Consider the following 20,914-nt stretch of genomic DNA (forward strand, 5'->3'; position numbering starts at 1 on the left):
CAGAGTGCTGAGTCTGAGAGTGTGGAGGATGTATTGGACAGAGTAGAAAGAAAGGTGTGGGCTTGGCATAGCATGCACGGCATACCAGCGCCAGCACCACGCATCAGGCCTACAGTGCGTCCCACCTGTTCAGCGCTGCTGATGGAGCTGTCGGTCTGCAAGGAGCTGTCAGTCTGCACGGAGCTGCCAGTCTGCACGGAGCTGCCAGTCTGCACGGAGCTGCCAGTCTGCACGGAGCTGCCAGTCTGCACGGAGCTCCAGTCTGCAAGGAGCTGCCAGTCTGTAGCTGCCAGTCTGCACGGAGCTGCCAGAGCTGCCAGTCTGCATGAAGCAGCCAGAGATGTCAGTCTGCAAGGAGCTGCCAGTCTGCAAGGAGCTGCCAGTCTGCAAGGAGCTGCCAGTCTGCACGGAGCTGCCAGTCTGCACGGAGCTGCCAGTCTGCACGGAGCTGCCAGTCTGCACGGAGCTGCCAGTCTGCAAGGAGCTGCCAGTCTGTAAGGAGCTGCCAGTCTGCACGGAGCCGCCAGAGCTGTCAGCCTACATGGAGCAGCCAGAGCTGTCAGTCTGCATGAAGCAGCCAGAGATGTCAGTCTGCATAGAGCAGCCAGTCTGCAAGGAGCTGTCAGTCTGCAAGGAGCTGTCAGTCTGCAAGGAGCTGTCAGTCTGCAAGGAGCAGCCAGTCTGCACGGAGAGCTGTCAGTCTGCAAGGAGCTGTCAGTCTGCAGCCTATATGGAGCTGCAGTCTGCACGGAGCTGTCAGTCTGCAGTGCCGCCAGAGCTGTCAGTCTGTAAGAAGCCGCCAGAGCTGTCAGCCTATATGGAGCAGCTAGTGCCGCCAGTCTGCCCAGTGCCGCCAGTGCCCCCACCGCCAGTCTGCCCAGCGTCACCAGTCTGCCCAGCGCCGCCAGTCTGCCCAGCGCCACCAGTCTGCCCAGCGCCGCCAGTCTGCCCAGCGCCGCCAGTCTGCCCAGCGCCGCCAGTCTGCCCAGCGCCACCAGTCTGCCCAGCATCGCCAGTCTGCCCAGCACTGCCAGTCTGCCTAGCAGCCAGCCAGTCTGCCAGCGTCAGCCAGGCTGCCCAGATCTGCCAGGCTGCCCAGCGCCGCCAGATCTGCCAGTCAGCCAGACTCTTCCAGATCTGCCAGACTCTTCCAGATCTGCCAGTCAGCCAGACTCTTCCAGATCTGCCAGTCAACCAGACTCTTCCAGATCTGCCAGTCAACCAGACTCTTCCAGATCTGCCAGTCAACCAGACTCTTCCAGATCTGCCAGTCAGCCAGACTCTTCCAGATCTGCCAGTCAACCAGACTCTTCCAGATCCGCCAGTCAGCCAGACTCTTCCAGATCTGCCAGTCAGCCAGATCCGCCAGATCTGCCAGGATCCAGACTCTTCCAGATCTGCCAGTCCGCCAGTCTGCCAGATCTGCCAGTCAGCCAGATCCCAGATCCAGTCAGCCAGATCCGCCAGATCTGCCAGTCCACCAGTCTGCCAGGATCCACCAGTCAGCCAGGATCCGCCAGAAGTGCCAGTCAGCCAGGATCTTCCAGAACCACCAGCCAGCCAGGATCCGCCAGGATCCGCCAGTCTGCCAGGATCCGCCAGTCTGCCAGGATCCACCAGTCAGCCAGGATCCGCCAGAACCGCCAGTCTGCCAGGATCCGCCAGTCTGCCAGGATCCGCCAGTCTGCCAGGATCCGCCAGTCTGCCAGGATCCGCCAGTCTGCCAGGATCCGCCAGTCTGCCAGGATCCGCCAGTCTCTGCCAGGATCCGCCAGTCTGCCAGGATCCGCCAGTCAGCCAGGATCCGCCAGGCTGCCAGGATCCGCCAGTCAGCCAGGATCCGCCAGAAGTGCCAGTCAGCCAGGATCTGCCGGAACCAGCCAGCCAGCCAGGATCTGGTAGATCCATCAGTCAGCCTGAGCTCCGCCAGTCAGAGCTTCCGCCACTCAGCCAGGATCTGCCGGAACTCCCAGCCAGCCAGGATCTGGAGATCCATCAACCTCCCTGAGCTTCCTCTCACTCCTGAGCTTCCTCTCACTCCTGAGCTTCCTCTCACTCCTGAGCTTCCTCTCGGTCCTGAGCTTCCCTCGGTCCCGAGCTTCCCCTCGGTCCCGAGCTACCTCAGTCCAGTGGGGCCCGTTGTTAGGTTTCCTAGGCCAAGGTTAGCGGCGAGGGTCGCCACTCAAGGGACACTAAGGAGGTGGACTAAGACAATTATGGAGTGGGGTCCACGTCCAGCACCAGAGCCGCCACCGCGGACAGATGCCCACCCAGACCCTCCCCTACAGGTTTAGGTTGTGCGTTCGGGAGTCCGCACCTTAGGGGGGTTCTGTCACGCCCTGGTCAAAGTATTTTGTGTTTATCTTTATGTATTTGGTCAGGCCAGGGTGTGGCATGGGGTTTTTGTAATTGTGGTGTGTTTGTCTTGGGGTTTTGGTGGTGGTATTGGGATTGTAGCTTAGTGGGTTATCTAGCAAAGTCTATGGCTGTCTGGAATGGTTCTCAATCAGAGGCAGGTGCTTATCGTTGTCTCTGATTGGGAACCATATTTAGGCAGCCATATTCTTTGAGTTTGTCGTGGGTGATTGTCCTTAGTGTCCTATGTGTACTCTCGGTTAGTTTGCACTAGATAGGCTGTTTCGATTACGTTTATTGTTTTGTGTAGTGTTCGTGTTTCTTTATTTGATTAAACATGAATCTCAATCGACACGCTGCAGTTTGGTCCGACTCTCCTTCATCACCACTAGAAAACCGTTACAGTACTGTTTGAAAATGTGAAGGATTTTTTAAAAATTTTTTACAAAACATTTGGCATACACCCGATGGCATTGCTCGTACCTCTGGGTATTCCAGTTTAGGAAAACCTGGCCAAGAGAAAGTTATTAACAAGCTCTTACATCCTGACCAAACAGGGTTTCTTAAGGGTCGTCAGGCAGCCAGTAACATGCACTGCCTGTTTCATGTGGTTGCTGAGGCTTCCATTCTGGATAACCCATGTGCTGTGTTATCATTAGATGCAGAGAAAGCCTTTGAGTGGGAATATTTATGGCATGTTCTTGAACATTTTGGTTTTGGGGCTAGATTCATACCTAGGATTCGCACAATCTTTCTTCTATTTTACCAACAAGCACTACCCATTCTAATCCATTTACCATACAACCAGGAAGTAAACAAGGTTGTCCCGCCTCCCCTATGCTATTTGCTCTCTCTCTTGAACCGCTGGCACAAAGCGTATGTCAAAATTCTGCTTCCTCACATTTCAAAATCAAACCGAACAAGCAATTTCTCCGTATGCAGATGACATACACCTCAGAAAATGTTCTGAAAATATTTTCACAGCGTTCAGCTCATGGTCTGGTTACAAGATCAACTGGTCTAAAACAGCTCTACTACCTCTTAACTCAGCTAAGGGAAGTGTTCAACTACCACCCTTTATCCCAGTGATGAAGCAAACCACCAACTTAGACATTACATAACCCCCTCTATTCACACTACTTTCAGGAAGAACTACTAGAAACCTTTCAGAATATCCAGAAATACATAAAAAAGATGGTCTGCTATGGCCACTTCTTTGCATGCTAGAATCTCATTGATTAAAATGAATGTCCTCCTTCGTATCAATTTTACGAGTTCCATGTTCCCACTGCCGCCTCCTATCGACTATTGGTCTAAACTTGACTGTAATAAAGTTGTTCATTTGGGGGAGGAAAGAGACCACAGATTGAATATGCAACACGACAGAGAATGGAAGCATCAGGTTGATTTGCAGTTCCAAATCCACATTTTTATCACCTAACTTTCCAAATTCATTTCCTGAAGACCTGGTTAAACCCAAAGACTTCTGTTCCTTGGCGTGCTATAGAAGATACAATAGTTTCACCATTTAGATTGATTATTTTCTGGATTGACTCATTGTTTGTTGTTGTGCATTATTGTTAGGACCCATTATAGCATACTCAGTAAATGTGTGGAAAGCTACAGAGAAGCATATGAGATCTAATCTTAAATGGCTTTCATAATCTCCAATATGGCGTAATAAACAATTCTTAGCGTGTAAGAAACCATTTATATCAGATTCTTGGTCTAAGAAGGGTATTTATACTTTCAAAGACATATTCAATGTGAATGGACTCCTCGGTTTCCATGAAATCCGCCAGTGTTTTAATGTCCAGGTTCATCATTTTGTCTTTGCCTTCAACGCCTATCCACGCGAGCCTATGGGGTCCCCTGGGGAGCAGAACTAGCAGTACACCCATTGGTCAAACTTCTAACGGACAGACGCCCCTCAAAAGGAGTGTCTAATATCTATAGTCAATTAACTCTAGCAGCACAAAAACCATTAACTCTATCCACTGTATGGGAAAATGATTTTACTCTTGCTGACAGACAAATAAATTGGGAGACAATATGGAAAATATATTTGGATCATCTAGAAACCCCAATCACCAATGAATTAAAACATTTTGCCATATAACCTATCTAACACCTCAAAAAAGACATCACATGGTATTAGTCCATCAGCATTATCTGAGTTTTGCACCACAGGGGACCTTGGTACTTTTCTGCATGTGCTGTGGAAATGACTGGGTGTGTTTGAATTCTGGGGGAAAGTCAACCATGTCGTCTCTGTACTTAGATTAAATACTGCCATGAGATCCAATAGGGATGTTGCTTTGTGATGTCTCTGATTTGCACTTGTCAGAAAGGCAACAGAGAGTGTGGTTGGTAGGAACCACAGCTGCTAAGAAAAAGATTGTACAGAGGTGGGTTCCACCTCATCACTTACCATTGCAACAATGGCTGCTCACATTTAACCCTCAGGTTGTCCTCATATTCTGTATACACCCCTTGTCCTAAGGGTCAAACTGTCCCGCCTTCATTAAACCCCCAATGAGCACATTTGGGACAGTATGCGTGTGCACAGCCTTTGTAGATATATTTCTTATACCTGCAGCACACAGTATGTGTTTTACAGTCCTTCTTTGGTGGGCTGATCTGACACCTCTTCCTCTTACTTGCCCCAGTAGGGGCAGTGGCTGGGGCAGCTGGCTCCTCAGGTTGATCACGAGATCTAGCCCTGTGAACAGCTTTCACAACTGCTGCCGATGCACCTGTGTGTGTGTGTGGGGGGGCTCCCTTCTTTCGATGAATGGAGTTACAAGTGCCTTTCCCAGCTGCTCCAGGAACACCCTCCTCTTGTTGCGCTTACGAGGCATCCAGCTAGGGTTGATCTCTCTCCATATGACAAAGGCATTGTAGGAGGAAACATCAATGATGTTGTGGAAGATGACCAGGGGGCCAGCGGGCAGTCATCCTTCTGCAGCTGTACGTTCCAATCACCTTATCTAGGTTGTCCACGACTCCTTTGTTGCAGTTGTAGTCTAGGATGATGGCTGGCTTCCTGTCCTGGCGATCGCCAATTTCAGCCTCTGTGAGCAGTGTGCTCAGAAGTAACACATTCTTGTTTTTCCCACGGGGTCATCTTCAGGCCCTTATGCTCTGCCATCCTGCCCTGGTTGTGATATGCTACTGAGGACCATTTGATTTTGCCTTTTTTTGACAGGAAAGTCTCTCTTTCAGCTTGAGGGATTCCTTCTTCCTCATCTTCTGAAGATAATGCATCGTGCTCTGGGTTGTATTCATCTTCTGACACATCCTCCACTTCCTCTTCAAAATCAGAGTAGTCCTCCTGAAAAGATTTGAAAAAAATCTGTTTTAGAACCTGTTCAGCAGTGAACCGCAGTTATGGCTTCAGCACCTTGGACAAGACCACATGTCTGACCATGTACGGACGTGTACCGATGGCAATATTACTATCTTTCGTTTCCTACAGCTTACATGGATACATGAATAAAGGCAACAGTTCACTGTTGTACTACTGGGGTCAGTCTAGGACAGGTCATCACATTTCAAGTTGAATAATAGCATGGAGGTGATTGTTTTTACGGCTGTTAAAGAAACTCTCACTGCCTCCTTCACGCAAATGATCCCAAAAATATAAAAATGAAATAAAAGTTGGTTCAACATAGGGGCGGGTCATGTTGGCCCGAGGACATTGCGAGGGTTAAATACAAGGGTGGGTCGTTTTGACCCAAGGACAGCGGGAGGGTAAAGGAAATTGTACTTATGGAGCTCTCCACGGCCAGGATCCACAGGGCCAAAGGGATCCACTCTGGACACATGGAAAAAAGCAGCAGTGGACATTTCTGAACTCTTAACCAACGGGCCTTTACATCCATGAATGTGTATCAATAATGTGTCACTATTTCTGAGGCTATATGATGCATTGTTCAGCAGATGTACTATGTAATATTAATTGAATTGTTTTTATCTCGTTATTTATTTTACATGCTATCAGATTGCCGGTGAGGGGTGGGGGGGATTGAAAAAATATATCTGTAAATGTACTGTATGAATCCTATGAATTGAAATAATAAAAACTAAATGTAAAAAAAGATTGGACATACTCATTCCAGGGTTTTCTTTATTTTGTCTATTTTCTACATTGTAGAAGAATAGTGAAGCCATCAAAACTATGAAATAACACATATGGAATCATATAGTAACCAAAAAATTGTTCAAAAAATATGTATTTTAAATTTGAGAGCATTCCAGGTGAAGCAAAGTAGCCACTCTTTGCCTTGAAGACAACTTTCCACACTCTTTCAACAAGCTTCCTGAGGTAGTCACCTAGAATTCATTTAAATTAACAGGTGTGCCTTGTTAATTTGTGGAATTTCTTTCCTTCTTAATGCGTTTGAGCCAGTCAGTTGTGTTGTGTCAAGGTAGGGGTGGTATTGTCACGCCCTGGTCAAAGTATTTTGTGTTTATCTTTATGTATTTGGTCAGGCCAGGGTGTGGCATGGGGTTTTTGTAATTGTGGTGTGTTTGTCTTGGGGTTTTGGTGGTGGTATTGGGATTGTAGCTTAGTGGGTTGTCTAGCAAGGTCTATGGCTGTCTGGAGTGGTTCTCAATCAGAGGCAGGTGCTTATCGTTGTCTCTGATTGGGAACCATATTTAGGCAGCCATATTCTTTGAGTTTGTCGTGGGTGATTGTCCTTAGTGTCCTATGTGTACTCGTTGTTAGTTTGCACCAGATAGGCTGTTTCGGTTTCGTTTATTGTTTTTTGTAAGTTCGTGTTTCTTTGTTATATTAAACATGGATCGCAATCGACACGCTGCAGTTTGGTCCGACTCTCCTTCATCACCACTAGAAAACCGTTACAGAATCACCCACCACCAACGGACCAAGCGGCGTGTCAACAGGCAGGAGCAGCCGAAAAGGAGATGCTCACCAAGGATTTCTGGTCATGGGAGGAGATCTTCGACGGGAGAGGACCCTGGGCTAAACCAGGGGAGTGTAGCCGCCCAAAGGAGCAACAGGAGAAGAGGCAACAGAGGCAGCAGCAGCAGGAGCAGCAGCAGCTACAGTGGGAGAGGTTGCACCACCTGGAGATATGGACATGGGAGGAGGAATTGGACGGTAAAGGACCCTGGAATGAGCCTGGAGATTATTGTCGCCCCAAAGCCGAGCTGGAGGCAGCAAAAGCAGAGAGGCGGCATTATGAGGAGCTAGCACGGCAGAGCGGATGGAAGCCCGAGAGTCAGCCCCAAAATTTCTTGGGGGCTCACAGGGAGTATGGCTATGCCAGGTAGGAGACCTGCGCAAACTCCCTGTGCTTACCGGGGGCTGGAGAGACCGGGCAGGCACCGTGTTATGCTGTGGAGCGCACGGTGTCTCCAGTGCGGGTGCACAGCCCGGTTAGGTATATTCCAGCTCCTCGTATCGGCCGGGCTAGAGTGGGCATCGAGCCAGGTAAGGTTGGGCAGGCTCGGTGCTCAAGAGCTCCAGTGCGCCTGCACGGTCCGGTCTATCCAGTACCACCTCCACACCCCAGCCCTCCGGTAGCAGCTCCCCGCACCAGGCTTCCTGTGCGTGTCCTCGATCCAGTACCACCAGTTCCAGCACCACGCACCAGGCCTTCAGTGTGCCTCGCCTGTTCAGCGCAGCCAGCGCTTTTCTCCTCTCCTGCGCTGCTGGAGTCTCCCGCCTGTTTAGCGCAGCCAGAGCCTTCCTCCTCTACAGCGCTGCCGGAGCCTCCCGCCTGTTCAGCGCAGCCAGAGCCTTTCTCCTCTACAGCGCTGCCGGAGCCTCCCGCCTGTTCAGCGCAGCCAGAGCCTTCCTCCTCTACAGCGCTGCCGGAGCCTCCCGCCTGTTTAGCGCAGCCAGAGCCTTTCTCCTCTCCTGCGCTGCCGGAGTCTCACGCCTATCTAGCGCTGTTAGAGCTTTCCTCATCTCCAGCGCTGCCGGAGTCTCCCGCCTGTTTAGCGCAGCCAGAGCCTTCCTCCGACACAGCGCTGCAGGAGTCTCCCGCCTGTTCAGCGCAGCCAGAGCTGCCAGTCTGCATGAAGCAGCCAGAGTTGTCAGTCTGCATGGAGCAGTCAGAGCTGTCAGTCTGCATGGAGCAGCCAGAGCTGTCAGTCTACATGAAGCAGCCCGAGCTGCCAGTCTGCATGAAGCAGCCAGTCTACATGGAGCAGCCAGAGCTGTCAGTCTACATGAAGCAGCCCGAGCTGCCAGTCTGCATGAAGCAGCCAGTCTACATGGAGCAGCCAGAGCTGTCAGTCCGCATGGAGATGCCAGAGCTGTCAGTCTGCATGGAGCAGCCAGAGCTGTCAGTCCGCATGGAGCAGCCAGAGCTGTCAGTCTACATGAAGCAGCACGAGCTGCAAGTCTGCATGAAGCAGCCAGTCTACATAGAGCAGCCAGAGCTGCCAGTCTGCATGAAGCAGCCAGAGCTGTCAGTCTGCATGGAGCAGTCAGAGCTGTCAGTCTGCATGGAGGAGCCAGAGCTGTCAGTCTACATGAAGCAGCCCGAGCTGCCAGTCTGCATGAAGCAGTCAGTCTACATGGAGCAGCCAGAGCTGTCAGTCCGCATGGAGCAGCCAGAGCTGTCAGTCTACATGAAGCAGCCCGAGCTGCCAGTCTGCATGAAGCAGCCAGTCTACATGGAGCAGCCAGAGCTCTCAGTCTGCATGAAGCAGCCAGAGCTGTCAGTCTGCATGGAGCAGCCAGTCTGCATGGAGCTGCCAGTCTGCAAGGAGCTGTCAGTCTGCACGGAGCTGTCAGTCTGCACGGAGCTGTCAGTCTGTAAGGAGCTGCCAGTCTGCAAGGAGCTGCCAGTCAGCACGGAGCCGCCAGAGCGGTCAGACTGTAAGAAGCCGCCAGAGCTGTCAGCCTATATGGAGCAGCTAGTGCCGCCAGTCTGCCCAGCGCCGCCAGTGCCCCCAGTCTGCCCAGCATCGCCAGTCTGCCCAGCGCCATCAGTCTGCCCAGCATCGCCAGTCTGCCCAGCATCGCCAGTCGGCCCAGCACCGCCAGTCTGCCCAGCACCGCCAGTCTGCCCAGCGTCGTCAGTCTGCCCAGCGTCGTCAGTCTGCCCAGCACCGCCAGTCTGCCCAGCACCGCCAGTCTGCCCAGCGTCGCCAGTCTGCCCGGCGCCGCCAGTCTGCCCGGAGCCGCCGGTCTGCCCAGCGCCGCCGGTCTGCCCGGCGCCGCCAGTCTGCCCAGCGCCGCCAGATCTGCCAGTCAGCCAGACTCTTCCAGATCTGCCAGTCAGCCAGACTCTTCCAGATCTGCCAGTCAGCCAGACTCTTCCAGATCTGCCAGTCAACCAGACTCTTCCAGATCTTCAACAGATCTTCCAGATCTGCCAGTCAACCAGACTCTTCCAGATCTGCCAGTCAACCAGACTCTTCCAGATCTGCCAGTCAACCAGACTCTTCCAGATCTGCCAGTCAAGATCTGCAGACTCTTCCAGATCTGCCAGTCAACCAGACTCTTCCAGATCTGCCAGTCAGCCAGGATCTGCCAGTCAGCCAGGATCTGCTGAAACCACCAGCCAGCCAGGAGCTGGTAGATCTATCTACCTGCCTGAGCTTCCTCTCACTCCTGAGCTTCCTCTCACTCCTGAGCTTCCTCTCACTCCTGAGCTTCCTCTCACTCCTGAGCTTTCTCTCACTCCTGAGCTTTCTCTCACTCCTGAGCTTTCTCTCACTCCCGAGCTTCCCCTCAGTCCCGAGCTGCCTCGGTCCCGAGCTGTCCTTCAGTCCCGATCTGCTCCTCAGTCCAGTGGGGTTCTGGGTGAGGACTACTAGGCCATGGTCGGCGGCGAGGGTGGACTATCCAGGGACGAAGGGAGAGGGGACTAAGACATTAAAGGAGTGGGGTCCACGTCCGCGCCGGAGCCGCCACCATGGACAGACGCCCACCCGGACCCTCCCTATTGTTTTGAGGTGCGTTCGGGAGTCCGCACCTTAGGGGGGTTCTGTCACGCCCTGGTCAAAGTATTTTGTGTTTATCTTTATGTATTTGGTCAGGCCAGGGTGTGGCATGGGGTTTTTGTAATTGTGGTGTGTTTGTCTTGGGGTTTTGGTGGTGGTATTGGGATTGTAGCTTAGTGGGTTGTCTAGCAAGGTCTATGGCTGTCTGGAGTGGTTCTCAATCAGAGGCAGGTGCTTATCGTTGTCTCTGATTGGGAACCATATTTAGGCAGCCATATTCTTTGAGTTTGTCGTGGGTGATTGTCCTTAGTGTCCTATGTGTACTCGTTGTTAGTTTGCACCAGATAGGCTGTTTCGGTTTCGTTTATTGTTTTTTGTAAGTTCGTGTTTCTTTGTTATATTAAACATGGATCGCAATCGACACGCTGCAGTTTGGTCCGACTCTCCTTCATCACCACTAGAAAACCGTTACAGGTATGATGAAACTGGCTCTCATGAGGACCGCCACAGGAAAGTAAGACCCAGAGTTACCTCTGCTGCAGAGGATAAGTTCATTAGAGTTAACAGCCCCAGAAATTGCAGGCCAATTAAATGCTTCACAGAGTTCAAGTAACAGACACATCTCAACATCAACTGTTCAGAGGAGACTGCATGAATCAGGCCTTCATGGTCAAATTTCTGCAAAGAAACCACTAATAAAGGACACCAATAATAAGAAGAGACTTGATTGGGCCAAGAAACATGAGCAATGGACATTAGACCAGTGGAAATCTGTCCACTGAGTCCAAATTTGAGATTTTTGGTTCCAACCGCCATGTCTTTGTGAGACACACCGTGAACCATGGAGGAGGAGGTGTGATGGTGTGGGGGGTACTTTGCTGGTGACACTGTGATGGAGTGCTGCATCAGATGACCTGGTCTCCCCAATCACCCGACCTCAACTCATTTGAGATGGTTTGGGATGAGATGGACCGCAGAGTCAAGGAAAAGCAGCCAACAAGTGCTCAGCATATGTGGGAACTCCTTCAAGACTGTTGGAAAAGCATTCCAGGTGAAGCTGGTTTGGAGAATAACAAGAGTGTGCAAATCTGTCATCAAAGTGAAGGGTGGCTACTTTGAAGAATCAAAAATTTGCTTAACACTTTCTTGGTTACTACTATTTCATAGTTTTGATGTCTTCACTATTATTCTACAATGTAGAAAATAGTACAAATCAAGAAAAACCTCTGAATGGACTGGTACTATATATACAGTCCAAAGTTTGGACACCCCTACTCATAAAAGACTGAACAAAGATTTTAATTTTGGAATTCTGTTCCCAAGTATTCCCTATAGAGAGACGTGATCGTATACAAATGTAATAATTTGAAAATATGATGTTATAGTCAAGTATTATATCTGTGTGGGCTTCTTGCGGTCAATTTGCAATTTCCAAATTATTTGTAATTATGCTCCGCTCCCCCAACCATCTACTTAAAGAAGAAATCGGACCATGGCTGAATCTAGTTGATGATCCCTGGAATGTGGGTGGGACATTAAGTTGACTTGACCAATAGAGGGCAGAGTTTTCTCAGTCAGTTCAGAGCCATTGCATTATCAAACGTCACTCACACACACACAACCCAGTTTTCTTGTGTCCCCAAAAGCGCACCAATAAACATGAGCAGTAGATGCAACATTGCCATGTTTTTGTATAGGTTATGGTAGACTTCTGCTCAATTTGATTAGAAGACAGAGTGGCAACAGCCAAGAGAAGAGTGGCATTTTAGGATCCTGTCATGAGAAACTTCTGAAAATGGATGTGTATGTGTTGACAGTGTGTGTGTGTGTGTGTGTGTGTTTGTGTGTGTGTGTGTGTGTGCGTGTGTGTGTGAGTGATGTTTACAGGCAGTAATTACATTGCAGGGCTTTTTTTGCATGTGCAATAACTATGGCACACACTGTCTCCATTTTTTGTCCCTGTACCCTGAATTTGCAACGTTGTCTCTAGAATTCATTATAGCCATACATAATGAAAAATATAGGCTTTAGGAGAGCTGAACATCCATTCTCAGTGTCATCTATGGTCATTCCAATAGAAGCAACAAGATGACGCCTACTGAAGTACATTACGATTACATCGACATGCACATTACATTTTAGTCACTAAGCAGACACTCTTATCACCCAGAGCAACAATACAAGCACTCAAATTAGCAGGCTGAAACAACCGCACAACACAAGCATCCGCCAATCACAGCACTTGAGACATACGGTGCAATGAAATAAAGCAATACCTCACCACAAATTGACACAAAGGAGGAGCAATAAGATAAAGCAGAACACATGATTGGTCCAATGATTCCATTATGAGTTGAAGGGCTCTTTCCTTCCTTGCTCTGAGATATCATTACAGTCCCCTCAGGTGTGACAGCCAGACATTGGGAACAGTGATTTGTCATGATTGGGTAAGTGTGGAGCCCCTCTAAGTGTTTTGAGTCAATACAACTCCAGGAGGGAGTCTTTCAGCTGACACTGATATCATTCAGCCCTGTGTGGGTGTTTGTGTGTGTGTGCATGCAGGTGTGTGTCCGCCCCTGCACATGTTTTTGTTGTTGTTGTGTGTGTGTGTGTGCATGCATGCTTGTGTGTGTCTCACCTTGCAGTGCCAGTCGAGGTACTGATTATTACTGCCATAAAGAACCTCAGTGCTATTCTCCCGTCAGCCATTATCCTATCACAGATTATCTCCCCATCAGCCCACAGAAGCCATATCTCCCACAATCCCCCTGTGACAAGAGCCCACTGCCAACCGCCTTAATTACATTTTCCCATTATCTTCCCCAGCAGAGAAGCCGGGACGGGTAGCTTCCCCCAAATGAAATGGATTGGAAAGGAAAGGGTAGATGACTAACACCCAAAGTTATGTAATCACTGACCTTGTGTTCGTCCAAACTGGTCTTTTTGATATTGCACTTTTACTTTAGCTCCTCTAACTTAAATCAAATCGAATCAAATCTAGTTTTATTTTTCACAAGTGCCGAAGACAGCAGGTCTAGACTTTACCGTGAACTGCTTACTTACGAGACCTTTCCCATCGATGCAGAGTTAAAAAGAGTTTTAAGAAAATGTGCTAATATAAATATGAAAAGTAACACAATAAACAACAATAACAATAATATTTTCAAGGAGTACCGGTACCAAGTCAATGTGCAGGGATAGTTTAGGTAATATGTACAGTCGTGGCCAAAAGTTTTGAGAATGACACAAATATTAATTTTCACAAAGTCTGCTGCCTCAGTTTGTATGATGGCAATTTGCATATACTCCATAATGCTATGAAGAGTGATCAGATGAATTGCAATTAATTGCAAAGTCCCTCTTTGCCATGCAAATGAACTGAGTCCCCCCAAAAAATGTCCACTGCATTTCAGCCCTGCCACAAAAGGACCAGCTGACATCATGTCAGCGATTCTCTTGTTAACACAGGTGTGAGTGTTGACGAGGACAAGGCTGGAGATCACTCGGTCATGCTGATTGAATTTGAATAAAAGAATGGAAGCTTCAAAAGGAGGGTGGTGCTTGGAATCATTGTTCTTCCTCTGTCAACTATGGTTACCTGCAAGGAAACACATGCCGTCATCATTGCTTAGCACAAAAATGGCTTCACAGGCAAGGATATTGCTGCCAGTAAGATTGCACCTAAATCAACCATTTATCAGATCATCAAGAATTTCAAGGAGAGCGGTTCAATTGTTGTGAAGAAGGCTTCATGGCACCCAAGAAAGTCCAGCAAGCGCCAGGACCGTCTCCTAAAGTTGATTCAGCTGTGGGATTGGGGCACCACCATACAGAGCTTGCTCAGGAATGGCAGCAGGCTCGGTGTGAGTGCATCTGCACGCACAGTGAGGTGATGACTTTTGAAAGATGGCCTGGTGTCAAGAAGGGCAGCAAAGAAGCCACTTCTCTCCAGGAAAACATCAGGTACAGACTGATATTCTGCAAATGGTACAGGGATTGGACTGCTGAGGACTGGGGTAAAGTCATTTTCTCTGATGAATATCCTTTCCGATTGTTTGGGGCATCCGGAAAAAAGCTTGTCCAAAGAATACAAGTCGAGCGCTACCATCAGTCCTGTGTCATGCCAACAGTAAAGCATCCTAAGACCATTCATGTGTGGGGTTGCTTCTCAGCTAAGGGAGTGGGCTCACTCACAATTTTCCTGAAGAACACAGCCATGAATAAAGAATGGTACCAACACATCCTCCGAGAGCAACTTCTCCCAACCATCCAGGAGCAGTTTGGTGACGAACAATGCCTTTTCCAGCATGATTGAGCTCCTTGCCATAAGGCAAAAGTGATAACTAAATTGCGCGGGGAACAAAACATTGATATTTTGGGTCCATGGCCAGGAAACTCCCCAGACCTTAATCCCATTGAGAACTTGTGGTCAATCCTCAAGAGATGGGTAGACAAACAAAAACACACAAATTCTGACAAACGCCAAGCGTTGATTATGCAAGAATGGGCTGCCATCAGTCAGGATGTGGCCCAGAAGTTAATTGACAGCATGCCAGGGCGGATTGCAGAGGTCTTGAAAAAGAAGGGTCAACACTGCAAATATTGACTCTTTGCATCAACTTCATGTAATTGTCAATAATGGCCTTTGACACTTATGATATGCTTGTAATTATACTTCCTTATTCCATAGTTGTCACAACTTCCGCCGATGTCGGCTCCTCTCCATGTTCGGGCGGCCTTCGGTGGCCGACGTCACTGGCTTTCTAGCCATCGCCGCTCCATTTTTTCATTGTTCCATTTGTTTTGTCTTGTTCCCTGCACACCTGGTTTACATTCCCTAATCACACTGCATGTATTTATTCCTCTGTTCCCCCCCATGTCTTTGTGTGAAATGTTTTTTGTGTTACGTGTTTCGTGTGTACGCGCCAGGCTGGGTTTTTCCCGTTAGTCCGTGGTATTTTCACGAAGGATGTTTATTGTAAAACATTTGCTCATTTTTGTGAATGTTTCGCTCTTTGCCCTTTGACCTTTGGCTGGTGGTTTTGACACAGTGGCTTCTTGTCTGTTTTATTGCCTAATGAAGTGTGCACCTGTTCACAACTCTCTGCACTGGACTTCTCCACCAGTAGCACCTTGACAATAGTAACATCTGACAAAAATATCTAAAGACACTGAGCCAGCAAACTTTGTGAAGATTAATATTTGTGTCATTCTCAAAACTTTTGGGCTACGACTGTACATGTTGTCACACCCTGATCTGTTTCACCTGTCTTTGTGCTTGTCTCCATCCCCCTCCAGGAGTCGCCCATCTTCCCCATTATCCCCTGTGTATGTATACCTGTGTTCTCCTGTTTGCCTGTTGCCAGTTTGTCTTGTCTCGTCGAGCCTATCAGCGTTTTTCCCGTTCTAATTTTAAAAAACTTTTCCCAGTTTTGACCATTCTGGATGACCCTGAGCCTGCCTGCCCTTCTGTACCTTTTGGACTCTGCTCTGGATTACTGACCTCTGCCTGCCCTTGACCTGTCGTTTGCCTGCCCCCTGTTTTTGTAATAAACTTTTGTTACTTCGAACTGTCTGCATCTGGGTCTTCTCCTGAGCCATGACACATGTAGGTAGGGGCATAGATAATAAACAGAGTAGCAGCAGTGTATGTGGAAAGTGTGTGTGTGTGTGTATGTGTATGTGTGTTGTAGTGTGTGTGTGAGCATATGTAGTGTGGGTGTGTTGGAGTGTCTGTGTAATCATGTGGGAATTGGCCCAGTGTTGTCCGGGTTTGGCTGGTGTAAGCCATCATTGTTAAATAAATAAAGGTGAAAAAAGTGTATGGCTTGGGGGTACAATAGAAGCTGTTCAGGAGCCTTTTGGTCCAGGACATGGTACTCCGGTACCGCTTTCTGTGTGGTAGCAGAGAGAACAGTCTATGGCTTGGGTGACTGGGGTCTTTCACAATTTTCCAGGGCCTTCCTCTGACACCGCCTGGTATAGAGGTCTGGACTGGCAGGGAGCTCAGCTCCGGTGATGTACTGGGCCATCCACTCCACCCTCTTGCGCCTTGAGATCGACTGCGTTGCAGTTACCATACCAAGCGGTGATGCAGCAGGTATCTGAGGGGCCAAATCTTTTCATCCTCCTGAGGGGGTGTGAGAGGACCATGTTAAGTCCTTGTTGATGTGGACACCGAGGAAATTGAAGCTCTAGACCAAAGATCCATCACTGTCTGTGTGACACTCCAAACACTTCCACTCGTCGCACCCCCCTCTCGCTCTCGCTCTGAAATACCCTTGTAGCTTTTGGGTTTTGGACAGGAGACTGATGAACAGATGGTATCAGCTAATTTTCTTTCTTTCATGCCTCATTCTGTCCTCACAGGCACAAACCTGTCTGCATATAAAACACCTGCCTTCGCTCTCTCCCCTCTCTCTCTCTCTCTCTCTACCCTCTCTCTCTCTCTCTCTCTCTCTCTCTCTCTCTCTCTCTCTCTCTCCCTCTCTCTCTCTCTCTCTCTCTACCCCCTCTCTCTCTCTCTACCCTCTCTCTCGCTCTCTCCCCTCTCTCTCTCTCTCTCTCTCTCTACCCTCTCTCTCTCTCTCTCTCTCTCCCTCTCTCTCTCTCTCTACCCTCTCTCTCTCTCTCTCTCTCTACCCTCTCTCTCCCCCTCTCTCCCCCTCTCTCCCCTCTCTCTCTCTCTCTCTCTCTCTCTCTCTCTCTCTCTCTCTCTCTCACACACACACTCACACACACACAAACAAGCACAAACACATATTTTCTTTCCTCTTAAGTTGAAGAAACACCATAACCTTGAGCCAAATCCCCTTGAAATGAAAAATGACAAGGCCAGCTATTAATCTTTTGGACAGTTGTATGCGTTTAGCTGAAACATCCCATAAAGGTGGAACTACACTGTGACACTATGGGCATGCTGATCTGAGTGCAGATCTTCAGATGTTAGATTGCAGCCAGTTGAGCTTGGAACTGATAATCACAATGATCAGATAAAGACAAGTACTGTTCACGGATCAGGGCTTACATGTACCTATATAAGGGAGATATAGTAAAGAGACATAAATAGGGATGATAATGTTTAGATTGTTGTGAGGGGAATATTTCTCTGCCAGTCAGTACATCCCTAGTCCACTCACTATTGCTGCGTACCTCCCTTTCCTACACAGGTAAATAAAGACTGAATCACCAGCCCTTCCAAACACATGAAAGCAAAAAGGAGAGGTAAATAAATCATTTTATTCGACTGTGTCACATGGAGATTTGGTTTCTGTTTCGATTAATCACGCGCCGTCATTATCATTTGATAGGGAGGGAAAGAAGCAAATGCATTTGTCTCAAAGGGGGCACATTTAATCCAATTGAAATTGACAGCACTATTCGGGCTGATTAAATTACCTTGGAATCTGCATTATCTTTTCATCCCCACAAAGCTACAAAGTATCGCAGGCAAAGTAAGTGCCACATCTAATAGATATTGATTGGATTCGCTTTATTAGTTTCTATTTGCAGATGAGATGAAACTGTTGTCTCTGAGGGCATCTTTCACAGTAGGAGGAGAAAAAATGATGGTGGCCTAGAGGAAGTATAGGAACAAAGACAAGGAGGTAGGGAATAGGAAATAGGAACTCTTGTGTAGGGAGTAGGAAGCATCATTGACATGCTTTTGACTATGAGGAGGCTGTGGAGAGGCTTATAATATTATTAGGACTATAAGCAGCACTGCTGTGATGATTTGATAAGGGGCAAAAGGTGTAAAGAAGTTTCAGACTAGCTCTGCCTTAAAGCACTCTCCATAGATTGGTTTAGGAGGGCTATTAAATAAAAAACAATGAATTCATTTTTCATCGAAACTCTATGGTGACAGAAATGCCTGATCTCCTGTGCATAGCTTTCCCAGAAATACCCTGTTATGTTTTCCAAGCTGTTCTGGCTGTCTGAAGCCGACACACACAAAGTCTTGTCCTGCCTGTCAAAAGCTTCACAGGCATCTGCTGCGGATTTCACTCTTGGTGTGGACAATGGAGGGAGCCTTAGAGGAGAAATTAGGAAAATGGAGAGAGATAGGGATGAGGAAAACAAAGAGAGAGAGAGAGAAAACAGGGAGAGAGGGAGAGAGGTAGGGAGAGAAAGGGAGAGAAAGGGGGAGAGACAGAGAGGGAAGGAGAGAGAGAGAAAGGGGAGAGAGAGAGGGAAGGAGAGAGAGAGAGGGAGAGAGAGAGGGAGAGAGGGAGAGAAAGAGAGAGAGGGAGGGAGAGAGCGAGGGAGAGGGAGGGAGAGAGGGAGGGAGAGAGAGAGGGAGAGAGAAAGAGAGAGGGGGAGGGAGGGGAGAGAGAGAGGGAGGGAGAGAAAGGGGGAGAGAGAGAGAGAGAGGGAAGGAGAGAGAGAGGGAGGGAGAGTGAGAGAGGGAGAGAGGGAGAGAGAGAGAGAGAAAGGGGGAGAGAGAGAGAGAGAGAGGGGAAGGAGAGAGAGAGAGGGAGGGAGAGAGAGAGAGGGAGAGAGGGAGAGAGGAAGAGAGGGAGAGAGAGAGAGAGGGAGGGAGCGAGGGAGGGAGAGAGAAAGAGAGAGAGGGGGGAGAGGGAGGGAGAGAGAAAGAGAGAGAGAAAGAGAGAGAGAAAGGGGGGAGAGAGAGAGTGAGAGAGAGAGGGAGGGAGAGAGAGAGAGAGGGAGAGAGATCCATCTAGTGCCTGTCACCTCAGAGTCTTAAAGCAGCAACACACTGACTCTCTAAGATGCACTCCTTACATGACAAAAGTGAGACAGAAAGGAGTGTTTGATATAATCCTCCCTCCATCCCTTCCTTCCTCCGTCTCTTTCCTACAGAGCTCCATAGACCTGCTCAGTAATAAGACGTGTTTGCTGCTCGATTGCATTGAGACCGCCAGCATCCTGGGATGTACAGTAGGTCAGGTGAATAAGAGAGCGAAGTGAAGAGCAGGTCGGAGATGGAAGAGATTAGAATAGAGATGAATTGCCTCCCAAATGAGCCACCTAATTCTCCTCCTCCTGTGTTTCAATTATTATTAATGGTATTTAAGAACACTGTAGATGAAAGTTAAAAACTTGAAAGACACCAATCTAAAAGAAGCATCTAAAAGAGCTGGCTTGATGATGTTGTATTGACAGGGCTTATGGAAAGAGCTGGCTTGATGATGTTGTATTGACAGGGCTTATGGAAAGAGCTGGCTTGATGATGTTGTATTGACAGGGCTTATGGAAAGAGCTGGCTTGATGATGTTGTATTGACAGGGCTTATGGAAAGAGCTGGCTTGATGATGTTGTTTTGACAGGGCTTATGGAAAGAGCTGGCTTGATGATGTTGTATTGACAGGGCTTATGGAAAGAGCTGGCTTGATGATGTTGTATTGACAGGGCTTATGGAAAGAGCTGGCTTGATGATGTTGTATTGACAGGGCTTATGGAAAGAGCTGGCTTGATGATGTTGTATTGACAGGGCTTATGAAAAGAGCTGGCTTGATGATGTTGTATTGACAGGGCTTATGGAAAGAGCTGGCTTGATGATGTTGTATTGACAGGGCTTATGGAAAGAGCAGTTTGAGAGGATGAGGAGATTGATTGTAATGCAGTGATTGATCACGAAGATAAGTCATTTTAATCTCTCCTTCATGTGTCATGTGTCTTGCATACTGAGACTAGCCTGAGGCAATAGCGAGACATCAACATCGTACATGTTCTGCTGAACTCCTACTCTGAAGCACTCTGTATTCTGAACTAATTCTGTCAGTCTTATATCCAACATCCTAAATCAAATCATCTGTCAACACATTGAATAATTCATCAATTAATTAGCTACCTGATGAATTATTTCAAATTACTGCTGAGATCATTAAAGTTTCAGCAGAAATGTATCAAAAGCAACAACACAGTTTGTTAAAAGCTTATCAATTACAATCTCCTTTTGACAACTGTCACGGCTGGCTGAAGGACTGGACCAAGGTGCAGCATGGTAAGCATACATTTTCTTTTTATTAAAAATGACGCCGACAAAACAAAGAACAAAACCAAACCGTGAAGCTTTGGGCTATGTGCCCTGAACAAAGACAAAGTTAACTTCCCACAAAACAGGTGGGGGAAAAGGGTACCTAAGTATGGTTCTCAATCAGAGACAACGATAGACAGCTGTCCCTGATTGAGAACCATACCAGGCCAAGACATAGAAATACAAAACATAGAAAAAAGGACATAGAATGCCCACCCTAGTCACACCCTGGCCTTACCAAAATAGAGAATAAGAGAATAAAAAGCCTCTCTATGGCCAGGGCGTGACAACAACAATAACAACAACAATGGACGTTAAAATAATTGTGATGAATGATAAATCCTTTTGAATGCAACACCTCTCAACTAGCCCAGACAACCAGCGGGATCTGATTGTGATCCGAACTACGATTCATAAAGCTAGGGCAGCCCAGAGCTATCCCAGGGCTGAGTCTCTAGGCTGGGCTAGTGTAGACTAGAGGAACCCTCCCAGCTGTCCGGATGGGTTAGGTATGCTGCTGTGAACACTGCTGAGTCTGTCATGGTCGGGAGAACAGAGGAACACAGCCTTGACCCCTATCAGTCCCACTGAGACAACACCACATAAACACTGTGATTCACCATGGTACAA

Source organism: Oncorhynchus tshawytscha, linkage group LG07 (assembly GCF_018296145.1).
Source record: "Oncorhynchus tshawytscha isolate Ot180627B linkage group LG07, Otsh_v2.0, whole genome shotgun sequence".
Taxonomy (NCBI): Eukaryota; Metazoa; Chordata; class Actinopteri; order Salmoniformes; family Salmonidae; genus Oncorhynchus; species Oncorhynchus tshawytscha.